Source organism: Oryctolagus cuniculus, chromosome 4 (assembly GCF_964237555.1).
Source record: "Oryctolagus cuniculus chromosome 4, mOryCun1.1, whole genome shotgun sequence".
NCBI classification, from domain to species: domain Eukaryota; kingdom Metazoa; phylum Chordata; class Mammalia; order Lagomorpha; family Leporidae; genus Oryctolagus; species Oryctolagus cuniculus.
The window spans coordinates 105,543,194-105,563,221 of NC_091435.1; the positions used below are offsets into that span (position 1 = coordinate 105,543,194).

General features: G+C 38.5%; 1 protein-coding gene across 10 annotated transcripts in view; it reads right to left on the reverse strand.

Moving 5' to 3' along the window:
- Window positions 1-16,736, reverse strand: part of NAALADL2 (N-acetylated alpha-linked acidic dipeptidase like 2) — a 1,435,315-nt gene extending 1,418,579 nt beyond the window's left edge. For 7 of the 10 annotated variants that reach the window (XM_070072500.1, XM_070072494.1, XM_070072497.1 and 4 more), the window contains exon 1: window positions 13,315-13,485. The gene's annotated coding sequence lies outside the window, so the exon portion shown is untranslated. Of the gene's footprint in view, window positions 1-13,314; window positions 13,618-16,621 lie in introns of those variants that run through there. The other 3 variants (XM_070072492.1, XM_070072490.1, XM_070072489.1) reach the window with 3 other exon arrangements.
- Between the last annotated feature and the right edge of the window lie 3,292 nt (window positions 16,737-20,028).

Consider the following 20,028-nt stretch of genomic DNA (forward strand, 5'->3'; position numbering starts at 1 on the left):
CTTCTTACTTTACAGTAATTTTCTTTGCTTACTTTCCCAATTCAGCACTGTGAGGATTAAATCAGGGTCCATCTTATTTTTCTTTACTTTTACCAGCAAAAAATAGCTGATCCAAGCATATAGATTGAACCGAGTCAAACTAAGTTATAGGCCAAAATGACTCTAGTTATTTTGGATCAATTATAAAAATCCCTAATTTCCTGGACTTGTTCATGGACCATTTTACAAAGCACATATCCCATTTTATTTGGGTTAAAATATGGACATCTGATTTAATCTTTCCACTTCTCCATTTTTCCTCATGCCAATTCTGCATTGCAGTGTAACATTGTGCCATAAGATCTAAGTGTGGGCCCAGGAGATAGTACTCCAGTGATCTGCATGTGACAACATTTATAATTAAGTTCAATGCCAATTCTGTTGACCATTCCTTTCTACAGAAGTTTACTTCCAATTACATAATATAATCATCTCAGGTTTCCTACTTCAAAACTCAAAAAGTTTTCCTTACCTTCTTACTTCAAGCCTTAGAGACTATTTAGAAACAGATTTCTCGTTGTGTCTCCCTAGGATTCATCGCACTCCTTACTCCTACTCTGCCTATTACGCCTCCCCAACCCTGACAGATCTCACACATACACACACCACATGGCCTAAGTGCTATCTTCTTTCTTCCCTTCTAAACTTAAAACAAATCAAATCAGGTCAAAAACTTCCCCTATGTGGTATTCGTTTTTTAAAAAGATTTTTATTTATTTATTTGAAAGGCAGAGTTACAAAGAGAGAGGAGAGGCAGAGAGAGAGAGGTCTTCCATCCAATGGTTCACTCCCCAATTGGCTGCAATGGCCGGAGCTGTGCCATTATGAAGCCAGGAGCCTGGAGCTTCTTCTAGGTCTCCCACGTGGGTGTAGGGGCCCAAGGACTTAGGCCATCTTTCATTGCTTTGCCAGGCCATAGTAGAGAGCTGGATCAGAAGAGGAGCAGCCGGGACTAGAACTGGTGCCCATATGAGATGCCGGTGCTTCAGGCCAGGGCATTAACCCACTGCACCAGAGCACCGGCCCCACGATGTGGTAATTAAAGACACTTTAAATATAAAGGAAATCTTCATTTTATATCTATTAACCCATCTTCTACTTTAAGTACAACAACTTTGCCTTAGCAGGAAAAAGGCAACTGAACGATAGAAGATGAACTTGCATCTTCAGCAATCAATCTTACCTGTTAACCTAGGCAACTTCAGTGTGCCTGGAAGGTTCTTGATGCTATACTTTACTTGGGCCAATACATTTTTACAAGAGAAGGGATTATTAGGAAGTAGCTTTTATTTTGGCTTCTATATAACATCATAGTTTACTGATATTTGGTCATGAAGATAAAATCATTTTTTAAAAAAGATTTATTTATTTATTTATTTCAAAGTCGGGGAAGGGGGGGTTCTTCCATCCACAGGTGCACTCTCCAAATGGCCACAACAGCCAAGCCTGGGCCAGGACAAAGGCAGGAGCCAGGAGTTTCTTCTGTGGCTCCCATACAGGTGGCAGTGGCTCAAGTACTTGTGCCATCTTCTGCTCTTTTTTCACAAGCCATTAGCAAGGAGCCGGATAGGAAGTGGAGCAGCCGAGACTCTAACTGGCGCTTATATGGGATGCTGGCATTGCAGGCAACAGCCTTACCTTCTACACTACAATGCCAGCCCCAATAAATTCACTTTCTAAGCACACTCTGGACACTGTGAAAGATGATAAATGAGTAATGAATGCCTCATGAGGAATGGGGGAGCAATGAAGATACAATGAAATCTGTGTTAATAAAGGCAGCCATGTATCTATTAATGGGAGATAGACTGACAATGGGGGAGCAATGAAGATACAATGAAATCTGTGTTAATAAAGGCAGCCATGTATTTATTAATAGAAGATAGACTGACAATAGAACAAATGTGATTTGGTTCTTGGGATGAGGGAACTTACAAAAAGATGAATAGATTTTAAAAGGCTATCAGATGTGGGTATTTGTTATCTGAAGAGGAGATAAAGGCATTCCAGTAAAAGGGGTCACATGTGTGCAAGGATGAGAGAATAAAAAGATATTTGGTGTGAGGAGAGGGAAATTAGTTGAAAATGTACATTTATAATGAGAGACAGGAGATGAGGCTGGAATCTTTAACAGAGGCCTAGTTACAACCAGCCTTGTCTGATGGCTAAGAAGTTTAGCTTCATCCAGAAGGCAGTGAAACAACCTCCTGAGATCATTAAACAGAGGATGAAATATTAGATGATCAGATAACAGACAACTGTTGATGGATGGAAACTTGTAACATTTCCCTAGTCTTTCACACACAAAGAAACCGCTTCACTAACATGGACAAAGAATTTATAATCCTACCTTACTTATCCCTTTGTCCCTCCTTGGGGTACTGCAAAAAATGGAGAATAGAAATGGTTTCATCTGAGCCCCTATCTGGTTTTACTAGGTCTACTTCCCCAAGACTGCAAAGAATGAGAAAATGTTGAAAAGGAAAAGAAAGAAAAAGGAAATAACATTTATTATGTATCAGATGTTTGGCATGTATTAGATACTTTGAATATGTCATTATATTTGATATCAAAAACAACCTTCTGAAGTGGAAAAAGTCCTTCCCATTCAGAGAGGAAAACACAGGTGAACTAAGTTGGCAACTTAGTGATAAACTTCAAAGACACTCACCTATGCAGGATAATGTAGTATCCAGTATGTCACCTTAATTTATACTTATAATATTCTTTATATAGTGTACTATTGTTACTTTATAAAGTAAAATTATGAAAAGTTTTCATACACATAATTACTATGTCAGAGAAGAGATGAGGTACAAGACAAAGAAGATATCATGGCAGGGTTTATGTGCTATCACCGAGCTCCTAAAATGCAGATACAAAAAAAAAAGCAGTCTTCACTCTTAATTTGTCTTAACTCTTCCACCACCATAACTAATGCATTAATGAATAATTTTTATTAATTTCAAGATGCTGTTAGTGTCTTTATACTAAAGTGAAGGATGAGCTATATAAACAAAATGAGTTTTCTCAAATTGGTAAAGGCTTGGTTTTCACTACCTCGAAAAAATTAGGTAAATCATAAAGAAGGCATGTAAAGTACAGCAGAGGTGTCTTTCAATAATCAGAAATACAGACTAATATAATACTAAGTCATTTTTCATCAAACATGAATTCACAGGTTTTGTAACTACTTGTCCTGAACACAATGTGATGGCTTATTTTTTTATCACAGAAATGCTTACAGGAGTTCAAATTGGATACATACGAAGAAAATGTCTAGATTATAATACAAACACATCAAGTTTCTATTATGTAGTTTTGTGCTTTCTTTAAAATTGAATTTTTGATAACAATGATATGAAAAATCACACAATTAGATTTTTATATTTGGTACTGAGCAAATAAAAAGAACAGCTGCTTTTTTATAGATATGCAGCAGGCAGCAATGAATTCGAGGCAACTTCAAGGGAAGAACTGGTGATGATGAGTCACATGAATCTCACCAATGTCATTTTCTCTAATATTAGCAATAAATTAAACCCTCAGTACTAGCAGAATCCATAACAGCATCCCAAAAATGAGGCTGATACAAAGGAAGGCAGCATATCATGTTATCCCTGCTAAAAATAAAATCCAAGCCACCTTTTTTGCATATACACCATTTTGGAGGTCTTTTTAAAACATGTGTTTATTTGAAAGGAAGAGTGAGACAGTGAGACAGTGAGGGTTGGGGTGGAAGGGTGGGAAGGGATCTTGCATTCACTGATTTACTTTCCAAATGGCTACAACAGCCTGTTCTGGGCAAATCAGATATCAGGAAGTAGGAACTTCATCCTGGAATCCGTGACAGGAACCTAAATACTTGCGTCACCTCCTGCTGCCTTCCCAGGTGCATTAGCAGGAAGCTGGATGAGAAGAAGCACAGCCATGACCTGAACTGGCTCTCCAGAATGGGTGGCCAGCATGTCACACAGCAGCTTAACTTGCTGTACCACACCAGCCGCACAATTTTGGTTTTTCATTCTTTTAAAAATGTCCAAGATTTAAAAACCACTAAAATAATCTTTTTTATTCTGAGTGAATGTAAGCATTCTGGGGGGGAAACTTTATATAATTTTCTACTCATGGACAGAATAAAAGCTATCTGAGAAGATGAATGTGCTCATTCTCTGCCTTTCTATTCTTATGTACCCAATTCAAAATCAGTAAAGCAAGTGAAGAAAACTATAAACCTAGAAATATATATATATATGTATACATATATATGTGTGTGTGTATACATTTGTGTATATATATTTATATACACACACATATATATATAATTCCTTTAACCTTGATAAGAAAGCATAAAGAAGACAACGGCAATCTGGAAATAAAGTTTGAATATCACTAACAAAACAATATTAGGAGGAACACTCATATAACAGAGTAAAAACAAAAAGAGGCAGAAATTATTTGCCTTCTTCAGATAATCTAAAAAGAAAGGGAAAGAAATGGAGAAGCAGCTACTAGTATTACAGAACAACATTTCAATATTACAAGTTTCTTCAAACCCCCAAATAGACTTTGTTTTTATTGCTTCTATAGTTGAAATTTAGAAAGAAGATAAATTTTCAGATAAATAAAGGTGAAAATACCTTGCAAGCTGTTAAAACTAAGATATATGGAAAATATGCTTTAACAATATATTGACATTCTACATATCACAAAACAGAGACCAATATCCCAGATCATAACAGCCTAAAAATGCTTCTGAGAAACTCTAACAAAAAGAATTACTCACACACTAGTAATAAGATAATCACCCTCATATAATAGTGGCTAGATAAAATAAGTTAGTAGCTGTTGTGGATACTAAAATCTGCACAATTAAATGGGACATAATGTCATTAATAGTGCTTTTAAGAACACAGAAATGTTATTTTCCTCCACCAGAAGATATAAGGTTGTGGGGGGTACTTGGAACCTTCAACAAAAAGGTTTTTTTAAAATATGCTCCATAATTTTCTCCTTTCAGTTTTCATGATTATGATAATGAAGATTAGTTATAGAGTTGTATAAAAAATGATATCACCTGGTCCTATTATTTAAGTATATGAGTGTTTAACCTTCCAAAACAAAGGATCTTGAAGATAACTTAAGTTGAGCCTTCAAAAACTTCTTCACAAATTATTTTACCTATTATAACAATGTAAGGTCTCTTGAATTCTAAGCATAATATTTCATCTTTCTCTTTCAATATTCAAATACAAAATAATCCAGCACTTGCATAAAAAACTTCAAAAACTAAAACAAGCAAACGAATAATTCCTTCGCCAGATTAAATACCTCTGATTCTTTTAGTCTCTCCTTGAAGTAAGAGAGATTTTTGCAGTAATGAAATAGTTCTCTATCTTAATCATGTTTCTGATTATACATGAGATAAAATAGCAGGAAATTTTACATACACTTTATAGCAATATAAATTTCCTAGTTTTGATACTGCACTATAGTTAAGTAAGACTCAATCAATGAGAAAAACTGGATAAAAGGAACACAGTACCTCTTAATACTATTTTTTTGCAAAATCTTATATATCTACAACTTGAAAATTAGAGTAGGCATTTGGTGCAGTGAGTTAAGATACTGCTTGAGATGAGTGCATCCTATGCCAACGTGCCTGGGTTCAAGTCCTGGCTCCACTCCCAACTCTAGCTTCCTGCTAATATGCACCCCGGAAAGGCAGTCAGTGATGGCTCAAGTAGCTGGGTCCTTGCCATCCACATGAGAGGCCCAGATTGAGTTACTGCTTACTAGCTTCACCCTGGTGGTCCCAGCTGTTGCAGACATTTGAAGATGGGAGATCTTTTTATCTCTCTACCCTTCAAATAAATACATAAATATATGCTTTTTAAATAAGAAATAAAAAATGAGAGGAAAAGAATGAAGCTCACAAATCAAAATGCCTCAATACCAAAGGAAAACAAAAAGAGTAAAGAGGGAAATTATCCCTGCAATTTAAGAATCATTGTTAGTAAATACCAGGAAAGCAAATTAAACCAGAGCAAATGGATAACGGTAATCATCTTAATATCTGATGATATATAAAAAGCTCAATGGGATGAAAAATGATATGATATGATATAAAGTCATACTATCTGTACAACATATATCCTTTGTGTAGTCTATAAATAGAGTCAACAGAAATCTACAAGAAACTATTTTGAATTTTATTTTAAAAACTATGAATTTGGAATTAAATGTCATATTCATATTCATTTATGTTTTTATGTTTTTAAACTCTTAATTTACCACCTACATTACTTAACTACCATCTCGAAAAAAAAACTATTAATTTGACATTCCAAGAAAATGGCCATGTTTATCTGTGGCATGTGGCCCAACATAACTCAGAGCACTCAGGTTAGAGAAGCATCAGCTTATTTTCCAGCTCTTAGGTACTTTCCTACAAATCACTCAAACTGGCCCTTTCTGATGGAGCCACTAATCCTCTTGTGACCAGTCTCTCTTTGGGAAAATTCTTCAAAGATGGATGACTGAAAGCACTACGAAATTCAAACTCAGACTTACTAGAAAAGAGCTTACCCTAGGAACTATCTATCTCCTATAAACAAAGCCTCCCAGAGAAACATCACTCACACAGCCTCATCTCCTAACAACAGTTAACAAAGCCTCAGGCATTTTTACAAACTTATACAGACTAGCCAGACTTCCTGCATCTGCAATTTTCCTTAAAAACACCTGGTTCTTACTTCAAAAGTTTCTGGAACTCTAACAACACTGAACTCAGGAAAAGGGTCCAAGACCACCAGGTTTCTGAAATTTGACCCAATCTTCATCTCTTCCTAGCATCTCTTCATGTAACCAAAAATGTCAACCTAACTTACGTGGCCAGCATTTCAGAACAGAAGGATAGTGCCCCAGAAGGTGTTTATTTTGGTTTGAGCACTCTGAGAGCCCTCAAAACTATCAGGGAATATGTTTCAGATTTGGTTCAAAGAACCTGAATGTTTCTACCCGGGAGCTGACCAGGATATAGTCTTTCTTGGAACAAGGAGCTACCCCCAAGAAATTGTCAAAATACTGAGTAATGTATTAACCTGAAATGAAAATACACATACCCACAATTTACAGAAATATTATGATTTGCTTGAAAGTATTTATTCTTTGTGTTTTCCTTCCAGTTTCTAAGTAGAAAAAGAAGAGAGAAAACATATGTAGGAATGTAATATTTGAGATAATTTTATCACCACCAATGATACTGGAAGTACAAGAGTGAGAAAGCACAACCTATGTAGAGTTATGAGCTTAGAAATAGATAAGAATGGGGGCCAGCGCTATGCCATAGTGGGTAAAGCTTCTGCCTGCAGTGCCAGCATCCCATAGGCACACTGGTACAAGTCCCAGCTGTTCCACTTCCAATCCAGCTCTCTGCTACGGCCTGGGGAAGCAGTGGAGGATGGCCCATGTCTGTGGGCCCCTGCACCCACATGGGAGACCCAGAAGAAGCTGATGGCTACTGGCCTTTGTGGCCATCTGCGGAGTGAACCAGCAGACTGAAGACCGACTTCTCTCTCTCTCTCTCTCTCTCTCTCTCTGGCTCTGCCTTTCAAATAAATAAATAAATCTTTAAAAAAAGAAACAAACAGATAATACTACCAACATAATAAAGTCCAAAAACTAAAGAAGGTCAATTATTTTACATGCCAAGATTTTAAAACATATCACCTGTAATATAAAAAAAAAAATTGTGACATTATATCAAAGGAAAAAAATTAAAAGTATAAAATTTTCATTATCTGTTTTTCAAGAATAGAAAGCACTTCTAAAGTTTTTCATGATAGAAATATATTCCTAAGAAATAATACTTTGATCATTAATATTAAAAGCATAAATTCCCACTGTGATCATTAAGTATACTGAAAACAGATCATTGTAAAAATTAAGAGTGGGAGTCCAATAGGGTGGTGAAGGAAGGGCTAGAGGATGGGCAAGAGGGAGTGTAGAGGGAAAATGCCACTATGTCACTAAATCTGTATATATGAAATATAGGAAAATTATATAACAAAATTTTTAAAAATCACAAAATATCTAACCTTTTAAAAACTAAAACCACATTTATAAACAAGTAGGGGAAAACAGGCTGAACTCAAAATACTACTTTTCTATGCAAAATAAATCACCTTTCTTATCTGAGCTGTTCAGATCAAAATGTCAAAACAATTAAATTACTATTCTGTCTGACATCAATATCCCATGCAACAGTGCAAAACAAACAACCCTGATTTCAAGTGTACTATGTGCTTTTAACTGGCAAACAAATTGAGCAATGAATCAAATTTTGCCAAGGAAATCATGAGACACACTGCTAGATCAAAGAGGTCAAGGAATTCATCAAGACTCACTTCCTATACAACTGCATGTTTTTGGCTTTGGGGAAAAAAATTATCTATTCTCGCAAATGCAAACATTCAAACGTAGGACAGATAAAAGAGGCTTTTAACACTTGGATGTAATCAAAACTGTCATGCTAACTTATTTAACTACTGACACACAGATTTGACTGTAGATTCTAATAAACCACACATAAACTACATCAATTTTAAAGTTCTATTATATATGCATGCTAATTTCTCTATGTTCGCACACCTGTATATTATGCTTTATGTGCGTAGAGAGGAAAAACAGGAGCTTACATTTTGGCCTTAACTTACCTGGTTCTCCAATGTAGCCATCTCATCTATTTATTTAAATAAAAATCACACAATCATAGTTTTGTGCTATAGGAAGCCTAAAAATTACCTTGAACTATCTCCTCACTTTTCAGGGAAAAAAAAAAAAAAAAAAACAGATTGCCTGGGAAGTGTTGGGCATAGAAATTAGCCAAGGACAGAATTCAACTAGAACTCTAGGCCCCTAACTCCTAATCTTTTGTACCAAAAATGTCATAAACTAAACTCCTGAAAAACGGCACATAAATAACACTGATTCTCTGATTTGCTAAGATTCTATTTATGTATATTCTTTCTATATATCCAAAGATAATGTAGCATTAGGGGCAAGTATATGGATGCTGAAACCAGACTGCCTGGCTCCACTACTTGTAGAGAAACATTGGGCAACTTTTCAATTGTACGCCTTAGTTTCTTTTGTAAAACTAACAGAAACTACCTGATAGGATTTTTGGAGAGGACTAAATGAGTTCTTATGTACAAAGCTGAAGAATAATGTGGACTCAAAAAATATTAGCTACAATTATGAATTTTGAGTGAGCTATAGACTAATATATTGAACTAAGCAAATCTCAGAAATCATGTAGAATAAGGGTTGGCAAACATTTTGTAAAGTGCCAGAAAGTACATAATTTAGTCCTTGCTGGCCACACAGTATATTGCAAATTCTCAACTCTATAACATAGGCCATGGCAAATGCAGTCACAGACAATAAACTACCATATGCAGATGTGATCCAATAAAACTTTATTTGCAAAAATCAGTAGTAGGCTGCATTTGGCCTGAGGGACCAATATTTCTATTGATCTACCAATAGAAATAACTTCCCCTTTGCTACCCTCCCACAACATACAGCAGAAGAAATTGATGGATATTAAATGGAGATGAGTAAATTAGGGTTCATTATACTATTCTACTTTTGAGTGTCTGATAATTTCCATAATGAAAAAATTTATTTAAAAACAACCACCACCACCTCAGAGCACTCAGTACTCTTCACATAGCATTTATCAACTGTATCAAAATATGTGCATACATTCTCTTCTCCTATATTGACTAGAAATGGCAAATTGAGGGCAGAGATCATGTGGTTATTATAGTGGTTATCATCAACCTTTCAAAACTTCAAATAGGACCCAGTTTTATAATTAGGATTCAACAAACAAATGGCCCCTGAATAACTAAAGAAAAGAAGTCATCAGTTCCAATTCTAACAATGCTCTCCATCTTTTCAATTTGTTCAATATTCAGGAGCAATATTATCAAAATGTTACCTTTCTCTTTAGTCTGTATGTTGCCAAACTTAATTTTTAAAATGTCATTATAGGTAACACCTCTTCCCAGATTTAATACCGCCTCTCCATAAGCAGATTCACCAGCAGCAGTACAGTGTTTTCCAGGTGGTGATACTTAGCTTGGTGTCTTTGATGATGATGATGATATCCTCAGAACTTTACTGTAGGTATCCACTGCACAAGAGGCGAGTCAGTCTTCTTACCCTCCTCTTCAGAGACTTTCCCATATTTCCCCATATCATCCAGCTTGCCTTATTTCCTCCCTCTCCCTTAGCTAACATCTATTGTATAATCTCAACTTTCTTCCCAAGTCTTCTCCCAAACAGAACTCAAGGATGGAATTCCCCCTCCTCTTTCCTGAACAAAACATGCAGCACTTTGTTTCAAGCAATTCTCAGAAGTTTATGCTACTCCTTCATCAAATATCCCCTGCTCTGAAGGAAAAACAACTCCTGCAAATTTCTCTACACTACAACTATCTGTAACACACAAAATGAGAAGGGAGAAGTGATCTAAAGTGTGCATCCACATTTCCTGCCTGCATCCATGCCCACACTTTTCTGTATCTCTTAATATTGTGGATAAACAGCAAATAATACTAGCAAGATAATCTCTTCTACAATATATATTTATCCTCTCTCATCTAGTTAAGAAAACTACCCCCCCCTCTCTTACACCATTACTTTTCCCATATCTACTGGCTTTCTTATTAACATAAAAACATACCTCTGCTTTCTACATCTTTAAAACCCTCTTTACGTCAAATTGATCTACAATGCCTCATTTCTCTCTCTCACTTTTCAATAAAAACTTTCAAGAGATGGATACATTCTCTCCAGTTTCTCTCTTTCTGTCAAATGCATCCCAAACAAGCTTTGACTTCTACCATTCCACACTTAACATGGCTAAATCTAAATTCTTAATCCCATTACCAAATCATCTCCTGCTATCTTCCCCATCTCACTTAACAGAAACTCTCTTTGTAGTTGTTTAGGCAATTGAGTTCTCCTTGATTTTGTTGGTTCCTGCACTCCATAAACCATCTTTCAGCAAATGCTATGGATTGTTCTCTCAAAATATATCTAGTATCTGAACTTTTCATCACCTCCACAGCTAACATCCCAGTTTAAGCTGCCATCAGGTCACACAGAGCATTATGACATCCTTGTATTCCTTTTTCAACACAGTAGCCAGAACAATAGTGTGAAACAGATATGTTAGATCATCTCATTCCTCAGGACAAAACCTCCACTGGCTTCCCATACAGCATCAAGTAAAAGCAACAGTTACAATGACTTACTAGAACCATATAGTACTATCAGGCCTCTGTGATGGCTAGGACCACATATCTTACTTCTCCTACCTCCTCTTACTTCTCCAGCCACACAAGCTTCTTTGCTTATTCCTGAAACACACTAAGATGCAGGGCCTCTCTGCACTTAAACTCTTGTGTATCACCTGGTTCATATCCCTCATCTGATTCAGGTCGACTGAAATGTCATCTTCTCTTGAGGACTTCCTTACCTTCTCATTTTAAATTGTAACACACACTCATGTTTTACCATTGTCTTATTTTTCTTATTTGCTACATATACATATAATGCTTATTACATATACTGTCTCCCTCCACTACACTGTATACTCCAAGATGGGAGAGGTGAGTTCTGTTTTATTCCAGTGCCAACAACAGTGTAGTGGATAGCTATTTGTTGAATAAGCCAGTAAGTACAGAGCTCTCTACATAAATCTGACAATGTTTCACATAAGCAACTAATAAATCGTATCATTTCACATTTTTGGACCTATGACAAAAGTTTATAGTACTGTTTGTACAGTACCAGGAATGTGTTAGTCCATTCTTATCAAGAAGAGTTACTTTGATATTTCCCAGTTTTGAGATCAGTGATTACTGATGACTGTATAGGAGAAAAATCTGAGCAGTTTAAGATGAAAGTAGGATGAAAAAAAACTCCCCTTTTGCATTAAGAATTCTCATGAGGCAAATCCAACTGGAACAAAAAGACCCATTTAAAACTCAATCTTTTCTTATCCTTTTCTTCCCCATTCTCCCAGAGCACTTTGTACCTCCATCCCAGTGTTCAACATCATTCCCTCTCCCGTATGTGGACTCTTTGGAGGACAGAAATTGATCCTCTTTTGTTTCTTAAATCCGTCAGCAGTTAGCACATGATCTAGCTCAGGACTGATCAGCAACTGTTACTAAACTGCACTTAAAGGAGTAAATACTACAGGAACCTATGTCCCAACTGCTTATGCTTGTAAAGAGGTAGTTCATCAATAGTGAGGCCATGACGGTACCTAGGTTTCTAAGATTGTTTCAAACAAATCTGCCTTCTTAGTTCTGCAGAGCTAACTGCAACAGAACATGCGGTCCAATGATTCCGGCCTCAATCGACTAATTCATCATCACACTCTGGTCAGGATGTAGGTCCTGATATGCAAAGACAACTGCTAAGGACTACAAAAGAGAAATGCAAAGGATACTGTATGTGTATTTGCGAATCTAACAGTGGAGGACAAAACACAGAATACCACAACTGATGAAATATCCAATAACAAGAAAGAAAAAGTACAGAGTGTAGGAGGCCAAAGAGAGGGGAAGCTACTATGAAACAATGAAACTGTGGGACTAAAGAGGTAGGAACGCAGACGCTAGGGTAGCAATCAACGTGGGCTCTAATCCCGAGCTGCTTTATCCACAGCCTCTAATGAACTTGCTTGGGAAAGCCATTCTGCGCGTCATCTGTGGGGCCTTCCACTAGCGAGGGAGTCATTCCCGGGCGAGCCACCCAAAGCTCGTTCCGCTGAGCCACTCGTGTCTACCTGAGTCCCTCCAGGGCGCCCCTCGGGCTGCCCGACAGGCGCGGGGTGCGTGCCTGCTTGTGCGCGTGCATGTGTGTGTGTGCGTGTGTGTGTGTATACGTGTCAGAGCCAGCACTGGGAAGCTACTGGCTGCACTCTTCACACAACCAGCTTCAGGAGGTGGACCCGGGGGCTGCCGAACTCCGTGCCCCGCGCGCCACCCCGCGGGGTCGCTCTCGCCCCTTAGCCGCCCGGGCGCCCGTGAGCCCCGACCCGCGCACGGGTGAGGCCAACGCCGTAGCCTTGCCAGCCTGGGAGTGAGGGAGGGGCAAGCAGCCCCAGAGGGCGCCGCCAAGGCCGCGCCGCCTCAGAGCGCCGAGCCGGTTTGAGCAAAACTTTCAAAAGAGAAAGACTCCAATTACCTGAGCGGCGCGGGCGCAGGCTCGTCTGCGGTACGGCTGCCGGGCCGGGCCGTGTTTTCAGCAGCCGTAAAGCGGGAGGAGCGGGCGCGAGCCTAGGCGCGAGCCCTCGCCCCCGAGCGGCGGCCCTGGCGCCTCCGCCGCGAGCGTCAGGCGCTTGGCAAGGCGCGAGCTGGGCTGAGCCGGACTGAGTCATAATAGAGACGCGTTAGCCGGGCCAAGTGGGAAGAGGGGCCTTGAGCAGCCGTGCGAAATTGCTGAAGGTTCGGAACTAGGAGAGAAATTTTTGTGCAAGTGGACAAAATTGAGAACTTGCCCCGTGGTGCCCCGTGGAAAGACTTGTTTTCCTCTCCTGCGCGCATATATTTCACAAATACTCTGTTGAAAAGATCTTTCTGTTCTCAGTGTATTGCTTCCAGAGACAAATTGTTGGGCATAGCCTCATCACTTGGGCAGGTTAACTGAATTCTGTGTCTTTGTTTCTCCAACGTTAATTATTATTTTAAAACAAAAGACGAGGATGGTGAGAAGGAGCTTAGAGGAACAGTTTTAAAAGGAAGAAGACACAAAAATAAATCAAAGATGTTTTTCAAGTGGAGTAAAAACAAGCAGCGCATGGGGGAAAAAAGGTATTTTCCAGGGAACAAATGACGCTGAGATGGTGCTGACGAGGGAGGGGAGGCGGCGGAGGGGGAGAGTTCAGCAAGGGAAGAAAGGAAAGTGCTAGGTTCGGTGGCCGAAACTCTGAAGCTCTGTAGGGCTGGGGAGAGGAGTGTGTATCCTAGCTCTTCAGAGATTCACGACAAACTCCATCCACCAAGGGAGGTTTTTTAAATGAACAAGCAGATAAACAACTCTAAAAATGAGCCCCAAATGAGGAGCCTTCCCTCCAATGAATGAGATTTGGCAGTTGTGCAAAATGAGAAAATTCTTCCCTGTGCTACATCTTGAGGCGTTTAGTCATCAAACCCCCAGCAAAAATTACTGGGCTGGATTCCTGCAAGGCGAGTCAGATGGATGCACTCGGGTTTGTTTTAATAATGGTGTGATATTCCCTTCTGTACTTATGTCAAATTTTAGAACAAAGGGGGAGTCTGAATATAAAGATTTGAGGAGTAAACTTGAATAGCCAAAGTAGATACTTAATTTATGAGGCTCCACTCACCTTGAGCTTACACTGAAGCTTCTGAAGACAGTAATCCTTTCTTCCACTTTGATTTTCCCTCCGCTTTGTTTCTGCTTCCACTATATTTCTTTTAATCTACTTTTAGTATTTTTGTAACAGTTGGAACTGCCTGAGAAAAGGTGGTTTTAATTAATATGAAGGAATGCAAGGAATTTTAGCTAAGCCTCACTAAGTAGGGTAAAACTTGAAAAAAAAAACTTTTATGAGAATGAGAGTAAGCTGGAAGATGTGAAATCAGAGGGGCTTTCTTTTGTTTGTTTCACAAACAAAAAAAAAAAAAACAATCATAAGACTGGAGACAAAGAATGGAAAAGAAATCAGAAGTAGTTTTTTTCCTTGATTAGTTAAGAACCATAGAAAAAAGTTCTATCAGAAAAATGAATGCCTCCCACCTCCACAGCCACCACCACCACTCAGCCCTTCAAATGGAAAGAAAAAGAGAAGAGAGGGCCAGCGCTGCAGGTCACTAGGCTAATCCTCCACCTTGCTGCGCCGGCACACCGGGTTCTAGTTCCAGTCCGGGCGCCGGATTCTGTCCCGGTTGCCCCTCTTCCAGGCCAGCTCTCTGCTGTGGCCAGGGAGTGCAGTGGAGGATGGCCCAAGTGCTTGGGCCCTGCACCCCATGGGAGACCAGGAGAAGCACCTGGCTCCTGCCATCAGATCAGTGGCAGCCATTGGAGGGTGAACCAGTGGCAAAAGGAAGACCTTTCTCTCTCTCATTGTCCACTCTGCCTGTCAAAAAAAAAAAAAAAAAAAAAAAAAAAAAAAAGAAGAAGAAGAGAGAAACCCTTTATAAGATTTGCATTTCTCTAAGTGGTCTCCATGTCCTTCAGGTTAAAAGGCTTAGAGGTCCCTCTCTAAACCTTCTGGAAGGATACTCTTGAAGAAGCAAAAACATAAGTAGGGTAGGAATCCTACATTTTTTGTTTCAATTTTGCTAAACTTTCACATTAAGGAAGCAGATTATCATTAACCTCTATTAATGGGAAACCAAAAGACAAAATCTTAAGTGGATGGGAAGTCCTTACATAAAAAGAGCAAGAAAACAAAACCAAGACCCAGACAGTGGAGATTAGGAAATGTTTCTGAGGGAAAACTTTGTACTTTGGGCTGTGTTTTACATTCATTCTGAATGTTTGCTACTTGCTTTAAACAAATAGGCAACTCAAACTAAGGCTGGGAACCAAAATCTGTTCACATCCGATAAAAAGCTTACCTTGCTTGAACCGCTTTGGTCTGAGAACATTCCATTCATCTTAAGTAGAACAAAAATCCACCACGTGATTTTGTGTGCCCATTAAGCACTCCAATGCCCTGCCTGAATCCCCTTAGACACACTTTGCATGTGGGCTTGGACATTCTGTAAACTGAGCCTTGACTTGGGGTTTTTGACTATGTTATGAATTTTCCAAAAGTGGATTTTGACTAATACCATTTTCTTTCAAAGCTATTAAATCCATCATTAATTATCACTAATAATTTAAGCATATAGAGTTCAGTTTCTAGAGGTATTTTATAGATAGAATACACATTACGATGAAATCTCAACTTGATGACATAACAAGCCCCTTTAACACTACTGATCAGTTTGCTAATAGAGTTTTCACTTACTATTAATATTATATATTTACTAAAATGGAATAGAAGATTCTATTTAAAAAGATTGTCAAAAGACCAATGTCTTTCTAAAACTTCAATATAGTGAGGATTTCCTGTCATATTCCAAACACTTGGTACAATACCGCTGTTGCTAAATCATTGTGAAGAAAGTAGCAGTAGTTAAACAGCCAAATAGCCTCAGCAAATTTAAACTTTTGGAAACTAATTTCAGGAATGTTATAAATCAAGCCAACCTCAAGCTTTAGCTGAGAACATTGTTTCAAGATTGCTAGATAATCCTGCTCAGTAAAGAAGGCAGGTCTGGAGATGTAGGTACTTGTTCTTCCCTGTGAATTACAAACAGGTCCATGAATTATGGAATCTGTTACACTTATTTTGGAAGACAACTAATTGAACCTATTCATATACACAGCACTCTCACCTTTTTAAACATTTAAGGTAGATTTAACAATGGTCACTTTAGGAGTAAGCATTTAACATTGAATTTAGCAGTGAAAATCATACCTGGGTTCAGTTCCTGGCTCCAGCTTCTGAATCTAGCTTCCTGCCAGTGCAGACAATAGGGGTTTGTAGTGATGGTTTAAATAATAGGGTTCCTGCCACCCATTTGGAAAACCTGGATTTCATTCCCAGCTTCCAGCTTTAGCCCCAACAAGGCACTGCCCACTGCAAATATTTGGAGAGTAAATCAAAAGATTCTCTCTCCTCTCTCTCTCTCTCTCTCTCTCTTTCTGTCTGTCTCTATCTCTGTATTTCTTTCTGTATCTCTCCGTCTCTTTACTAAATATTTTTGAAAAAAAAAACTAAATGTTGGGGTAATTAAAATTATAAAAACAATTATTAAAAGAAATCTATTGGCCGGCGCCGTGGCTCACTAGGCTAATCCTCCACCTGGGGCGCCAGCACTCTCGGTTCTAGTACTGGTTGGGGTGCCCGTCCTGTCCCACTTGCTCCTCTTCCAGGCCAGCTCTCTGCTGTGGCTCGGGAGTGCAGTGGAGGATGGCCCAGGTCCTTGGGCCCTGCACCCAAATGGGAGACCAGGAGGAGGCACCTGGCTCCTGGTTTCAGATCAGCTTGTCGCGCCGGCCAGAACACGCCAGCCATAGCGGCCACTTGGGGGTGAACCAACAGAAAAAGGAAGACCTTCTCTCTGTCTCTCTTTCTCACTGTCTAACTCTGCCTGTCAAAAAAGAAAAAATAAAAAAAAGAATTCTAATAATTTTTTAACTTTTTTTTTGGTAAAAAAAGTTCATAGTTATAACAATTTTAATATATAGTTTATTGTCCTGACGGTTGATGTACAATGTAATACTTTATCCATTTTAGTATTTTTTTTTTGTTCTAGTACCATTGGTTGAACTCTGTAATTAACATACAATTATTCTGAGGTGTTTAAATTTTAACTGAAAAGTGATCCCTGTTAGGAATTTGGAAAATATTATGTTGAGTGAAATAAGCCAATCCCAAAGGGACAAATACCACTTGTTCTCCTTGATAGGTGACAACTAACTGAGCACCAAAAAGGAAACCTGTTAAAGTGAAATGAACACTATGAGAAACAGTGACTTGATCAGCCCTCACCCTGACTGTTGATGAGCAGCTTAATACGTTATCCCTCTTAGTATTTTGTTTGTTTGTTTGTTCTACTTAATACTTTTGGTTGAATACTGTAATCAATACACAATTCTTCTTAAGTGCTGAAACTTAACTGAAAAGTGATTGCTGTTAAATATAAGAGTGGGAATAAGAGAGGGAAGAGATGTGCAATTCGGGACATGCTCAAGATGACTTACCTCAAACGGTAGAGTTAGAAACATACCAGGGAATTCGAATTCAATCCCATCAAGATGGCATGTACCAATGCCATCTCACTAGTCCCAGTGATCAATTTCTGTTCACAATTGATCATAATGATAGGACTAAGAACCAAAGGGATCACATAAACAAGAATAGTGTCTACAAATACTAGCTGATAGAATCAAAAAGGGAGAGAATGATCCAACATGGGAAGTGAGATACACAGCAGACCCATAGAATGGCAAATGTCCTAACAGCACTCTGGCCTCATAATCAGCCCTTAAGGTATGTGGATCCGGCTGAAATGCCCATGAGAGTATTTCAGGCATGGAAAGCCAAGACACTCTGGGAAAAAAAAAAACCTAAATGAAAGATCTCCACGAGTGAGATCCCAGTGGAAAGAATGGGTCATCAAAGAAGGAGGTACCTTTCTCTGAAGGGAGGAGAGAACTTCCGCTTTGACCATGTCCTTGTCTAAATATGATCAGAGTCAGTGAACTCAGGGGGCTTCCATAGCCTTGGCAGCTCATGACAAGAGCCTAGGGTGATTACTGATAGAATAAACAAGAGTGTCAATTTGTTAAGTCAACAACAGCAGTCACTGTGCACTTACTCCTCATGTAGGATCTTTGTCCTTAGTGTGCTGTACATTGAGATTTAATGCTATAACTAATACTCAAACAGTATTTTTCACTTTATGTTTCTGTGTGGGAGCAAACTGTTGAAATCTTTACTTAATGTATGCTAAACTGATCTTCTGTATATAAAGAGAATCGAAAATGAATCTTGATGTGAATGGAAGGGGAGAGGGAGTGGATAAGGGGAGGGTTGCGGGTTGGAGGGATGTTATGGAGGGGGAAGCCATTGTAATCCATATTCTGTACTTTGGAAATTTATATTCATATTCTGTCTTTGCTACTTGCAAATAAAGATGTCAAAGAAAAAAAAAAGTTTATTATATTAAATATCTTCACAATCAGTAGGCATTCATCACCACCATCCATCTCTAGAATTTTTTTCATCTTATAAAACTGAAACTCTGTACCCACTAAATAATTAACTCTCCATTTTCCGCACACTCCAGTCCCCAGCAACCACCATTCTCCTTTCGGTTTCCATGATTTTAACCACTGTAAGTACCTCATGTAAGTCATGAAGTACTTTTGGTGACTGACTTATTTGACTTAGCATAATGTCCTCAAGTTTCATCAAAGTTGTAGCTGATTGTCAGAATTTTCTTCCTTGTTAAACCTGAGTAATAGTTCACTGTATGAACAAGAGCACTTCAAAGAGTTCATGGAAAAATAAAGTTGAAAGATAAGGGGTTTTTTGGTGCAAAAAATTTTTTGAGATGCAAGCATAGTTTGTTCACAATAAGTATTTCTATGACTTTTGTGAAGATACCTTGTATAGCCCTTGTATATATATTTAGCTTATCCATTCATCTCTCAATGAATGCTTGAATGGCTTCTGAATTTTAGTTATTGTGAATAATACTGCTACGAACATGAATATACATTCTGCTTTCAATTTCTTGGGGTGTAGGTTTAGAGAATTGCTAGATCATGTAACAATGTTATTTTTAATTTTTTGAGGAACATTCTTACTTACAATGTTTTCTAAATTGGCTGCATCATTTTATGTTTTCTACCAACAGTGAAAAGAGTCCCAGTTACCGCACATTCTCTGCAATTCTTGTTTTCTGCTTTTCAGATAGTGAGCATCCTGATGGGTTTGTAGGGGGAGAAAAAATGTATCTCTCCTCACCCAACATAAAGCTCATGGCCAACATTTCTATAACAAAAGGCACATTATCAAGAGAAAAGCATAGAAAATTCATGTTGTCAATGATTTTGACACAGGAGACACAGAATGAGAAGCCCAAAATCCAGGAAAACTGTCCATTTGTATGCTTAGGCTCAATGAAGATTGGCAGCTGTGTGGAAATGTGATTGGTGAAAAGGAGTATGATCTAATAGTAATAAAAGGGGGGCTACCCAGTGAAGCCGGTGTGTTCAAATTCTTGGCCCCTCCATGTAGCATTCCTTCTTCCCAGGCACAGTGTGGGACCCCACTGGAATGAAGATATTCAAGGGAAAAGGGAGAGAGTAATT